This window comes from Saimiri boliviensis, chromosome 4 (assembly GCF_048565385.1).
Source record: "Saimiri boliviensis isolate mSaiBol1 chromosome 4, mSaiBol1.pri, whole genome shotgun sequence".
Taxonomy (NCBI): Eukaryota; Metazoa; Chordata; class Mammalia; order Primates; family Cebidae; genus Saimiri; species Saimiri boliviensis.
This window is the reverse complement of record NC_133452.1, coordinates 38,083,361-38,096,802: the sequence shown is the minus strand read 5'-3', so window position 1 is coordinate 38,096,802 and position 13,442 is coordinate 38,083,361.

Here is a 13,442-nt window from a genome sequence, read left to right as displayed (position 1 = left end):
AAATGGCCGAGGAACGCAGATCATCTGAGCTCAGGAGTTTGAGACCAGCCAGGCCAAGATAGTGAAACCCCATCTCTACTAAAAATATAAAAATGAGTGGGCATGGTGGTGCACACCTGTAGCCCCAGCTACTTGGGAGGCTGAGGCATGAAAATCTCTTGAACCCAGGAGGCAGAGGTTGCAGTGAGCTGAGCTGAGACGGCACCATACTCCAGCATGGGAGACAGAGTAAGACCCCATCACAAAAAAGTGGGGGTGGGGGGGCCTGGGGTGGCAACTGAATGGGATCTGAAGATTTGATGGTAGATATATATTAATGTTAATCCCCTGATTTTGATGGTAATATTGTGGTTATGTAGGAAAACGTCTTTATTTATAGAATATGTACCAACTGACCAGATGAGGTGGCTCACCCCTGTAATCCTAGCACTTTGGGAGGCCAAGGTGGTAGAATTCCTTGAAGCCAGGCATTCAAGACCAGCCTGGTCAATATAGTGGGACCCCATCTCTATTTGTAAAATAATTTTTTTAAAAAATATTTTTTAAAAAAGAATAAACTGCAGGAAGAAGGATGTGAAACCAGAGTTTCTCCCTGAACTCTAAAATAGTTCAGAAAGAAAATTGTTCTTTGCATTGGTACCTCCAGCTTTTCTGCTGATTTCCAATTATTTCTACATTTAAAAAATTAGTGAAAGTAAAGCAACAAACATAAAGAAAGAAACCCAGCCAGTTGCAGTGGCTCATACCTGTAATTCCAATACTTGGGAGGCAGAGGCAGGCGGATGACTTGAGCCTGGAAGTTTAAAACTAGCCTAGGTGACACAGTGAGAACCTGTCTCTATGAAGAAATATTTGAAAATTTAAAAATAACTGAAACAAACTTCATTTGCAAATAAGAATAAGACTAATAAAGAAAGCCAGCACGTCCCCTCAAATACTTGAATTTGAAAGCTGGTTTTCTCCAAACCAATTCTTAGTGACAAGAATGAGGTGGCCCTGTGAATTTTGTTATGGCATAACCAAGGACCAGTCAGTTTAGTTTATATATTTCTGTAAATCTTTAGCCTGGTATTTCTATAAAATGGTTTATACTTTTCTCAGAAGAAAATATCAAACCACTGCAATGATCACTAGAATGAAAAGAGAACATACCAAAAAAAAGGACTGGTTGAAGATACACTTGAATGAGCAGTATATCAATGGTCCCAGCATTCCTCAGAAATGACCAAGGCTTCATCAGAAGGAATAATTAACTACCTGGAGCAGCTAAAAGCAGATCAAGCAAAGGGTGAGGAAGAAGGGACGCAAAAGTAAAAAAGTGCTAAATCAAACCAGTGCTATTAAATTGTTCAAGGTAGAGGCTCCTTGTGGGTGATACGGAATGGCTTGGCTCTCCAGCTAAACTCCACTCTCAAGCCTGGAACCTCAGCTCTAAGTGAAAACAACTGACCTGTTTTCCCACCCAAATGATTGCTTTTTTGGCCCGCCCCGCCCCCATCCTGTGCCCATGAAAAGATTTTGGCTAGCAGAGCAATACAAGCAGCTGATGCAAGTGGTCACGGATGCAAGCTGCTGAACATCAGAAATACATGCAGCTGAGCATAGGAGACAATAGATAGACCTGGTTAACTTGAGATGGGTCGGCGTCAGGGGAAGATCACCTTCTTCCTGCACCATCCCCTTTCCAGTTCCCCATCCTGCTGAGAGCCACTTTTATCGCCCAATAAAACCCTCTGCATACACTACCCTTCATACACTGCATACACTACCTGATTCTTCCTGGACACTGAATAATCAAAAAGGGCAGGTGCAGGACGCCCTGACCCTTCAGTGAGCTGTAAATGCTTAGCCATCCACAGACTGCAGGCTGAGTGAAATGAGCCACTCCAGTTCCTGCCCATGAAGGGGGCTGAGGTCAAGGGAATGATCCCATCTCATTGGGTCTAGGAGCCAAGTCAGAAGTTTTAGGAAACAAGTAGAGGCAGAAAGAGGGTAGAGGTGGCTAGCAGGACTGGAACAAAGTGAGAGCACCTAGTTTGTCTCTTCAAAAAAGCTGATTATCTTCAGATCTTTGTAAGAGCTGCTGGCCTGACAAAAAGTAGGCTCGACCTTACTCTGGAGAGTGAGGCCAGGTTACACACCTTTCAGACCTGCAGGGCCCTGAAAGCCAGGATGAATAGTCTAAGTTGGCAGCAAATGAGTTGATTGCTTGGGCTGGTAAATAATAAACTGATCTATGAGAAAGACAGGAAAAAGGAAATAACACTTGGTTTAGAAGAAATACTGGTTTGGATTTGAGGGTCAGGGGATATACCTACCTCCCTAGTGGAACTCTAATGGGAAGCTGGAAACCCTGGATGCTGAAGATGGAGATAAAGCAGCTTAGGGCTTTTGGAAGATGTGAGTAGAAAGTAGGGAAGCACTCAGCATATGCCATCAGCATGTAAGTAACTTAAGGGCATCTGTATCTTTAGGTTTTCTATTCCAAATTCTAGTATAATGCCTCACCTATGGTAGGAGATTAACAAACATGTTTGGAATAAATGAATGAATGAATAAAAAAAAAACTATGAACTAACATTGAAATTGAAAAATAACCTGGATTCTGAAATGAAAATTTCATTGGTTAAGATCACGAAAATCCCATTGGCTAAGGGAGTTCAGTGGTTTTAAAGAGGGCAACTGTATTAGTCAGAGAAACAGAACCAATAGGATTATACATATATTTCATGTGGAGATACATAGAGAGAGATTATATTACCAGTCAGCGAGGCTTACCTGAGCCTTTGTGCCCAGAGATTTTATTGGGGCACCATCATGTAAGTGTGGTTCACCGTCCATATTGCTGAGCTGTTTTCCAGTCTCTCCAGAGGTAAAGCTGATACCTCACGACCCAACCACACACAAGACCAAATCACATTGTTGGCCTTTCAAGATCCCCAGGCAAGCCAAAACATGTATTCATGCCCATACCAAATCCCCTCATTCCAAAACATATTGTTAGGCTATCTGGATACAACCAAGATAGCCAAGACTTCTAGTCAAGCAGAAACATTTCTATTAAAGGTGACATTCCAAGTTAAGGGCAAAGGCCAGATCTCTTTGTGGTCAAAGGTAAACTGCTTTTTTCTGCTTTTTGTTTTGTTTTGGCTTGGTTTAGACAGGGCCTCTCTCTGTTGCCAAGCCTGGGGTGCAGTGGTGCCATCATGGCTCACTGTAATCTTGAACCCCTGGGTTCAAGGGATCCTCCTGCCTCAGACTCCTGAATAGCTAGGACTACAGATGCATGCCACCACACCTGGCTAATTTAAAAAAAAGATTTTTTGAGAGATTGGGTCTCACTATGTTCTCCAAGCTAGTCTTAAACTCCTGGGCTCAAGTGATCCTCCTGCCTCAGCCTCCCAAAGCACTGGGATTATAGGTGTGAGCCACTGCACCAGGCCTAAAGGTAAAAGTCTTACAGGGTCACACAATACTCATTACTATACAGCCTCCCCTGCACCTACTCCCACTCTCCAACACATACACAAACGCTAAGCTGGTTGGATGACGTTCCTTTGTAGGGTTACCTTAAATGACTTCCCAATAATATTTTTCCCAGCATCATATCTATCAGGATAAGTTCCCCTTCAACTATATGCATCAAACAAAGCTTAAATTTCTCTTTTAAAGGTCTTATCCCTGAAGTAAGGATTGTCTCCCACCTTTTAATTTATATCATAGTTCTGCTGTGTAATGGAAACTGTTGATGGACCCAGTCATCTAATGGAATAAGGGAATCACCACAAAAAGTCCTAAGTGACCAAGAGCTCCCTCTTAGAGGTCACTTACTCTATACTTGGTACTAGAGTGGATCCTTTAAGCACATTTTCCTTTCCAAAGGAATGAGCTGTTTTGCAGATGGTAAAACTGAAGTTTCAAGAGATTAAGGGACTGGCACACAAAGTAGCAGTATCAGAATGTGAACCCAGGCTAACAACGGAGTCCATTTGTAAGTATGTGTGTGTGCGCACTTGTATGTGTTTTTGTGTATGCTTATGTTTTTACGTGTATGTGTGCATACGTGCGTAAATACTACATACATAGACTGAGGTCACTTAGCAAGCTTGACACACGGGCTTCTCAGAATCTTCCATGTCTTCATGCCATCTCCATTCCATTTACTGTACTCCTCTCCAGTACTGACCTTGGAGTTCCTGTTCTCATGTTAGTTCACTTTATTTCCTACTCTACCAGCCAAAAAAAAAAAAAAAAAAAAAAGAAAGAAAGAAAGAAAAAGAAAAAAAACAAACAAACAAAAAACAAACAAACAAAAAAACTGGCTTCCAGCATTCCTGGTCTCTGGTGAAGAGAAGCCCCACATCCCAGTACCATCTCCCACACTACTTCTGCCATCCCTGAGCAACGGTTCACTATGCGGGACTCCGCCAAACTTGCTGTGTTGGTTAATTTCATGTATCAACTTATTTGGGCTAAGGAGTGCCCAGCTGGCAGGCAAAACATTATTTCTGGGTAAGTCTGTGAGGGCATTTCAGGAAGAGATTAGCATTTGAATCAGTGGGCTAAGAAAAGTAGATACTCAGTCTTTTGTGAATAGAACAGAAAAAATGAGGAAGGGCAAATGCATGCTCTCTGTTTGAACCGGGCCGCCCATCTTTTATCTTTTGAGGTGGGTTAGAAGGACATGTGGCTAGGGAAGAGTGACCAGAGAGGTGCAAAGGTTTCTGACCTTGAAGGTGGTGGAAGGTAGCTGTTAGCCAAGGAATGTGTGGATAGCTTCTAGAAGCTGGAAACAGACAAACATTATGTATATATAATACACACACACACACACACACACACACACACACACACACACACAATTCTTAGTAAAAAGAAATCCAAAGACAATAAAACAGATTTTTTCCCTAGAGCCTCTAGAAAGGAATCCAGCCTTGTGGACACCTTGATTTTTAGCCTAATGAGATCTGTATGGGACTAATAAACATTGGAATAGTAAAATAACACATTTGTTTTGTTCTAAGCCACTAAGTTTGTGGTAACTTGCTATAGCAGTCATGGAAAACTAATATAATGTCAAAGTATCAACAATAGTTGCCTAAGAAAACTGGAGAGATATTTGACTTGTTATATCATTTATATTAAAGTAATACTTTTTGAGAGGCTGAGGTGGGAGGATTGCTTTTTGCCAGGAATTTGCTACCAGCCTGGGCAGCACAACGAAACCCTGCCTGGAAATATTATATATATATATATGTATATATGTATATGTGTATGTTATATGTATATATGTATATATGTATATTATACATATATATACATATATATATATATATATATATATATATATATATATACATTCTCTTTGCTTTTGATACTGAAGATTTCCAATACATGTTTCATAAATAACAGTATCATTAAGTTAAAATCCAAACTTACCTTTCTAGAAAACTAGCCTCCCATCCTGGTACCCCCCGCCTCTCTCTCCTAATGGCTTGACTTTTTCCCTAGTTACCTGGGTTTAGAATCATTCTCTGAGCTCAGCAGTGCTGGCTTCACAACATTTCTCAAACCTACTCCTATTTTCTGTTTCCATTGCCTTGATCTAGTTTTATTACCTCTCATCAGAAATGTGACAGCTATAACTACCTGGCCCATCTGCCTTCATCTCTCCCCACTCTGGTTCATTTCATTCTCCAGAACCAAACACATATTCCTAAAGCATGTTTTTCATCATGTTACTCTGCTCTAAACCCTGTTTGTCTTCCCATTTCCCACAGACTCACACTCAAATTTATTTAATTCAAGTGACTTGTTCTTACTTTCCCTCCTTCATTTTGCCACAAAATACCTTCCACTCTATGCATATTAAATGGCTTATACAAATAAAATGTTGACAGTAGTTCAGATTGTGTGCTTTTGTTTCTGAAAGTCCCAAAAGAAGGACTAATATAGATATATCATCTCATATAGATATCATCTCATTACACACACACACACACAATTCTAAGTAAAAGCAAATCCAAAGAACCATAATACTTTATTTATTTATATATATTTTTAAATATCTGATATTTAAAAAACATCTCATACTTGATATTATAAAAATATCTAGAAGACTTCCCTTGGGATTCTGATTATATTAACTTTTGATGAATATAAATATATTTGATAAATGAATCAATATAGTAGATATGATTTGGAAATGTGAGACTATGTTCTTTCCAAGTCAGAGATGCTTCTACTAATATTTCCCCAAGGGAAATATGACTGCCTCAGTGAGAACAGAATGTTGTTAAAACCAGAACAAAACCAACAGAAATAGCTTTATTTGACCTTTCCCATTGACAAACTGAAAACAAATCCAATGCATTCTTTCTAAATAATGGTTTCCTTTCTTCTATAAAATTACATGCATGCGTGCACACACACAGAAGATATACTGACTTCCATATTGCATATGGTTTGCTTAATCAGTCCAACGAATGGAAGAAGGCGTGACAAGTGAAGCTTGGTGTTGAGAGAGAAATATTAAGTAAATGCACTCGTAACCTTTAAAACATGATCTTTTTTTGGTTGTGGAATCACTAAACGTAAATTTGTAGATAGATGTTAAACTGGCAGTAAAATAAACTTTCAGGTGTACGATGAAAACAAGAATAAAAATTAATTCTTCTCTTAAGAAAGGAATCTATCACTGAAACAGACCTTCCCATTGCTGTGAGGTGATGGTCTCCATCCTCACTGCTTCTAACTCAACCCAGGTGGATTATCCAAACTCTGGCTAATCTACTCTGCCACTTGCCCCAGTCCGCTCCTCTCAAAAGTTGTTCCCATCTCAGTAAGTGTCAACTCTGTGCTTCCACTGTCTTTGATCAGCGATTGACAGACTAAAGCCTGTAAGGTAGTTCTGGTGTGCCATCTACTTTTGTATGGCTGGCAAGCTAAAGATAGTTTCTACTCTTTGTTTGTTGTCTACATTCTTTCTGCCATAAGAAGGTAAGATCTATGTGGGCAGGAATTTGGGTCTCTTTGTTCACTCCTTTGGCACATAATAAACTCTCCTAAATATTCATTGAATAAATAAACAGGAGAATGTCACCCATACCTCTGACTTTCATCTATCCCTTCAGAAAGTGTATGGAAAGTTGCCCACAGGTTTTCCATGACCGAGGACATTGTAAGACCTTTCCTAAACAATGGATTGGGTCCAAGACATCTGGAAGGCCAGTGGTAGCCCAAAATCCATTTATATTGTGGGGCAACATGACAATGTTTAATCTGTTCTCTCTCTTTTTTATTTTTTTGAGTTGATGTCTCTGTCTATTGCCCAGGCTGAAGTGCAGTGGCACAATCTCGGCTCATTGCAACCTCCGCCTCACAGGTTCAAGCGATCCTTCCACCTCAGCCTCCTGAGTAGCTGGAATTACAAGCATATGCCAATACACCAGGCTAAATTTTGTATTTTTAGTAGAGATGGGGTTTCACCATGTTGGCCTGGCGGGTCTTGAACCCCTGACCTCAAGTAATCCGCTCTCCTTTGGTCTCCCAAAGTGCTGGGATTACAGGCGTGATCCACCAAGGCTAGCCTAATCTATTCTCTTAACTCTCTAAATAAAAGTTCTTTCATGTAACACTCTTTTGGTTTGTAGGAGGGAGAAGCTGGTAAAGTCTGCCCTGTACTTTTGAACATCTCTTATATTGATTAGTCTCTCAAGGGAGTGCCAGACTACTTTACATATGAACTTTACCTCCATCAATGCTTCACAAGAAGCAGTGGCTATGAAGATGAGATTTGAATCCAAGGATATCCTTGGGCGAGAATGTAGGTGGAGGAGGATTAGCAAGAGAAATATAAGAAATCATTAAAGGCAGCCGGCGTGGTGGCTCATGCCTGTAATTCCAGCACTTTGGGAGGCCGAGGCGGTTGGATCACTTGAGGTCAGGAGTTCAAAACCAGCCTGTCCGACATGGCAAAACCCCATCTTTACTTAAAATACAAAGTTAGCCGGGCATGGTGGTGCATGCCTGTAATCCCAGCTACTCGGGAGGCTGAGGCAGGAGGATTGCTTGAACCTGGGAGGTGGAGGTTGTAGTGAGCCAAGATCGTGCCACTGCACTCCAGCCTGGGCAACAGAGCAAAATTCCATCTCAAAAAAAAAAAAAAAAAAAAAAAAAAAAAAAAAAAAGAAAAGAAAGAAAGAAATCATTAAAGGCTCCTTTTCTTCCCATTCCTTCCCTTATTTTTTTTTCTTTATATTAGATTAAAATTCAGAGGGAAAAAGCCAAAGAGACATCCCTGCTCATTTTCCATAGGGCCAAACATGAGGCTCTCAGCTCACACACTTGGGTTTCAGCCCCTTTCCTCAGTGACTATCTCCTTAGGCCTGAGGGCAAAATTCTGGAATTAGTTCTGCATAATTCATGACCCCAACAATGGTAAACATTCTCCCTGCCCTTTCATCTTAATACTACTTTCTGATTACATTGGTCACAGATTTTGCTGTCATTAAAAGATTACCTTGGCAGGGCGCTGTGGCTCAGGCATGTAATCCCAGCACTTTGGAAGGTTGGCAAGGCAGGAGGATCCCATTAGCCTAGGAGTATGAGACCAGCCTGGGCAACATAGGGAGATCTTATGCCCTACAGCTATGTGCTACCACACTAATTTTTTTTTAGAAAATAGGAAAATTAGCCGGGTGTGGTAGCACATAGCTGTATTTTTCTCAAAAAATAAAAAAATTGGCTAGGCGAGGTGGCTCATGCCTGTAATTCCAGCACTTTGGGAGGCTGAGGCGGGCAGATCACGAGGTTAGGAGTTCAAAACTGGCCAACATGATGAAACCCCATCTCTACTAAAAAATACAAAAATTAGCTGGGCATGGTGGCTCCTGCCTATAATCCCAGCTACTAGGGAGGCTGAGGTAGAAGAATTGCTTGAACCAGGACCTGGGAGGTGAAGGTTGCAGTGAGTCGAGATTGTGCCACTTCACTCCAGCCTGGGCTACAGAGTGAGACTCCACCTCAAAAAAAAAAAAAAAAAAAAAAAAAAAAAAAATTCCGGGTGTGGTAGTACAAGGCTGTATTCCCAGCTACTCAGGAGGCTGAGTAAGGAGGATCCATTGAGCCTGGGAGGGGAACGCTGCAGTGAGTCATGACCACACCCCTGCACCCCAGACTGGGTCACTGAGTAAGACACCGTCTCAGAACGTAAATACGTAAATATATAAATACATAAGACTATCTTGTGGGTTGGGAGCTTACTCAGGGAGGTTATTCGTCCCATGTTTGTGTTGTCTTTCTTCTCCTTCCTTCCCGCCTTCCTGCCTTTCTCTCCTCACCCTCTTCCTTCCTCTTCTCTATCTATAAAAGGAATTCAGGAATTCCCATAACCTTTAGCTGGGTTATTAGTATATGACCTTGAAATCATTTAATTATTAAAAGATGCATTTTGTTTCTGAGACAGGGTCGCACTCTGTCACCCAGGCTGGAGTGCAGCGGCATGATCACAGTTCACTGCAGCCTTGACCTCTCAAGCTCAAGCGATCCTCCCGCTTTAGCCCCGTCATTTCCCTCTCCCCAGTAGCTGGGACCACAAATGTGTGCCGCAGGCCTGGCTTATTTATTTATTTATTTTTGTAGGGACGGTGTCTCGCTATGTTGCACAGGCTGGTCTCGATCTCCTGGGCTTCAGTGATCCTCCCACCTTGACCTCCTGAAGTGTTGGGATTACAGGCATGAGCCACCGTGTCCACTCTTATTGCTTTTATTAATATTGTGGATATTGAAAAGCTAAGCCTTTTCTATTCTTGAGATAGTGCATGTAACCTATTTTCTCTTATAAGAACTCAGGAATCTGCTTTGCCCAGTGTTCAGAAATCTCGCTACAAAGTGTCTTGATGGCTGTTTATTTTCTATCCATTATTCTAGGAAAACAATGGGCCCCTCAGTCTTGCTACTCATGCCCTTCAGTTCTAAGAAATTTCCTTGAATTGCTTCATTGGTTATTTCCCCCTCCATGTTTTTGGTTCTGTATTTCTAGGACTCCATTATTTGATAGATTGAACTTCTCATATAACATTCCTAATCTCTGCTACCATGTATCTGATAACTAAAAATTTTTATTTTCTCTGAAGTTTCATTTTTTTGCCTGTTTTATAAATTTTTTTCTTATATCTTTTTGTTTTGTTTTCCTTCCTTTCTTTTCTTTTCTTTTTTTTTTTTCTTTTGAGACTGGGCCTCACTCTGTTGCCTAGGCTGGGGTGTAGTGGTGCAAGCATGGCTCACTGCAGCCTTGACCTTCTGAGCTGAGGTGATTTTCTTGTCTCAGTTTCCTGAGTAGCTGGGACTACAGGCATGTGCCATTATGCCTGGCTAATTTTTTCTTCTTATTATTATTATTTTAATAAAGATAAGGTCTCCCTATTTTGCCAGTATGTCTCAAACTCCTGGGCTCAAGTGATCCTCCCACCTCAGCCTCCCAAATTAGGATTACAGGTGTGAACCACTGTGCCCAGTCTTCTATATTTATCAATATGAATCACAGTTTTTTTTAAAAGGTTTTTTTCTCTGCCTATTTTCTTGTTATCTCCAAATAAGTCTTGTTTACTCGTCTTGGTTTCTATTGCCTTTGTTACAGGCTTTCTTCGGCTGTCTGGACTCTATCCTTGCCCTGTTATGATTTAGAGTGGGGGACTAAAGAGCCAACTGGAAACTCTGAGCAGCTGGGCAGGGCTTGTCAACTTTGAGCATCATTATCATGTAGTCTGGGCCATTGTTTCTTGGAGAATCCCAGAAGTTAGTATCATCAGCTCTCGCCTCTTAAGCTGGTGTGAATCACCAAGGAAGATACATCCAATCTCTTACAAGTAAGTGGGTGAAGTTCTGGCTGGCTGCCAATGTTCCTGCAGCCAAATGGAACAAGAAGCCTGAATTCTCAGCTTTCAGTCTGCTCACACTCGAATCGCCGCAGTTTATACTCTGCTATTCACAGCAGACTGAGCAAACTCACACAGGTAACTTTCTAAATCCCTTTCTGCAGAAAAATTTCTATTTCCTCTTCTTTCCCCCAGCACTTTATTAGCACCACCAGTATTGTACGCATTGCATTATATTTTGGTTTAAAATGTCTACTTCTTCCACTAGACTAAAGTTCTTTAGAGTGGATACAGAAACTAAACATGCCTGCATTTCCTAACACCTGGCATAAAGTATGGTACTTGGTGGTACTTGGTCATTATTCATTACTTTGGGTAGAATAAAAAAACCCAGGAGGTGGAGGTTGCAGTGAGCCGAGATTGCACCACGGCACTCCAGCCTGGCGACAGAACAAGACTCTGTCTTAAAACAGCAACAACAACAAAAAATCCGAAGTGCTGTTATTTTATGGGCAAGACTTCCTTTGAGGTAATAGCTATTTCTGCAATGCTGGATGTAGAGAAAGATTTGGACGACCTAAAGAGTTATAACTAAGAAAGTTATCATAATTTCCAGCAATTGGGTTTACTGGACATTTATGTATGTGATAGCTTAGACTTCTAATTTTATTTCTGAAACCGTTACAAAATTTACTCAGCAAGTGTTCATTGAATGTATTCTAAGTGTTGGCCACTGTGCTAAATACTAGAACAAAACTGCAAGCCCGAACTCACCTAGTCCCTGACACTGTGGAGCTGACATGGCAGAGAGGAATTTAAAGGTTTGGGGAAATAACTTGATTCATGCCAGGTTTCACAGATGTAAACGGTGAACAGCCTGTACCTTCTGATTCATGGATGGGCACCGCGGGCCACTGTGGCACTGAGCTCTACCTCAAAGAGCCCAGGCAGAATGGTTGTTTTAGAATTTCTCGTCTGGAGACATCTCTAGAATCTGGGTCATAAATGAGGCCCTCGTGAGTACACTAAACATGAGAAGAGCCTAGGAAAACCTGGAAAATGTGTGGAAATCAAATTATTTCTGAGTTTCAAAATGAACAAGAAAAGCCTCCTAGAAATCTGACACTACTAGTGAAGATGTCTATGCTTGAGGCAAAGTAAGAAGAACAGTCTCCCAGGACCCAGAGACAACCTTAGTTGCTGACTGTACAGTAGAAAACAATTGCTATACAACAGATTCCTCACATCAGGTTCCTCATCTCCAAACTGATTATAGATGTTCATTGTGCTGCTCAGTAATGAGATTTTTACTTATTTAGTCAGAAAATAGCTTGTCACACACCTAGTTACTTGCAAACACTGGTATCAATCTGTGATCATTGATTCCGCTTTGCCATAGTCATTGTTTGGACTAGTCACTTAGCCATTTTACTTATATAGTTCAGTCCCAAGAACTTGGGCTTTCTATTTCATGCTGAGGTGTTTGCTTTGTCTCCTGGTATGTACCATTGCCTCTTAGACCTGGTATGGCGCTGCTAACACCAGTCTCACCAAGACAGCCAGTCCTCAATTCAGCTGCGATGCTGGATCTCCACTTGCTGAGGATTAGCTTCTGTCCTTCCTATACCAGCCGCCTACCTGGTTACCTTTCTGATTGCTTTGTGTGCTTGCTAATCTCCTTGCAGATTTTTCTGCTTTTTCCTCATGACTGGACCTCCCTGAAGTTAGTCACCTGCCCATCTATCTCTGCTATTATATTATTATTTGAGGCTTCCTTTCCTTCGTGGACTCGTTCTTCCTTTTGCTGTTGGACCTGAGCCTAGTATCTGCTCACCTCTACCACCCTCCTCAGTGTGATTAGTTGCTCCGGGCTCTCAAAGTCTAACTTGTCCACCTACCACCCAAGCTCTAGCACTGGAACCAGGAAAGGCAGGTTCCTGAGACTTAAGGAAGTTGGTGTTAGCAGGCCCCTGGGGCTTTTCTGAGACAGCATCAAATGGGTTTTCTGTGATTTTAGAAAAGCTCCCAGAATTCTGTGGACACTGGGACCTTCTGTAACATGAGGAATGTTTATGGTTTTCATTGATGGGCGATGAAATTGTCGCTGCCTCTCAGAATGCAAGTGTTCTAGGCCATTAAGCATTAAAATGTTCCGAGTGAAGTTTTCAGAACAAAGAAGACACAGGTTGTTCTGAAGTTGAAGAAGAAAATAAAAGAAGGTACAGATTGTTCTAAAGTTGAAGAAGAATAGCAACGCTTTCAAGGTCCAGTTAACTTAGAACGTGTAGGTTCAGATGTAAGTGACATAGGCAATCTATTCCAAAGTCTAAGTTGCATTGAAGGTGTGGTTTTGGCTTGTGTCCATTGATCAGGTAAACTGTTAGGAATGTTTCTTTCTTTTTGTTTAGATGGTCGTCTTACTCTGGTGCTCATGATGGAATGGAGTGGTGCCATCATAGCTCACTACAGCCCCAAACTCCTGGGCTCAAGTAATCCTCCCTGCATTCTCCCACCTCAGCCTCCCAAGTAGCTAGGTGAGTGGGACACGGTCTGTGGAAGTCTGAC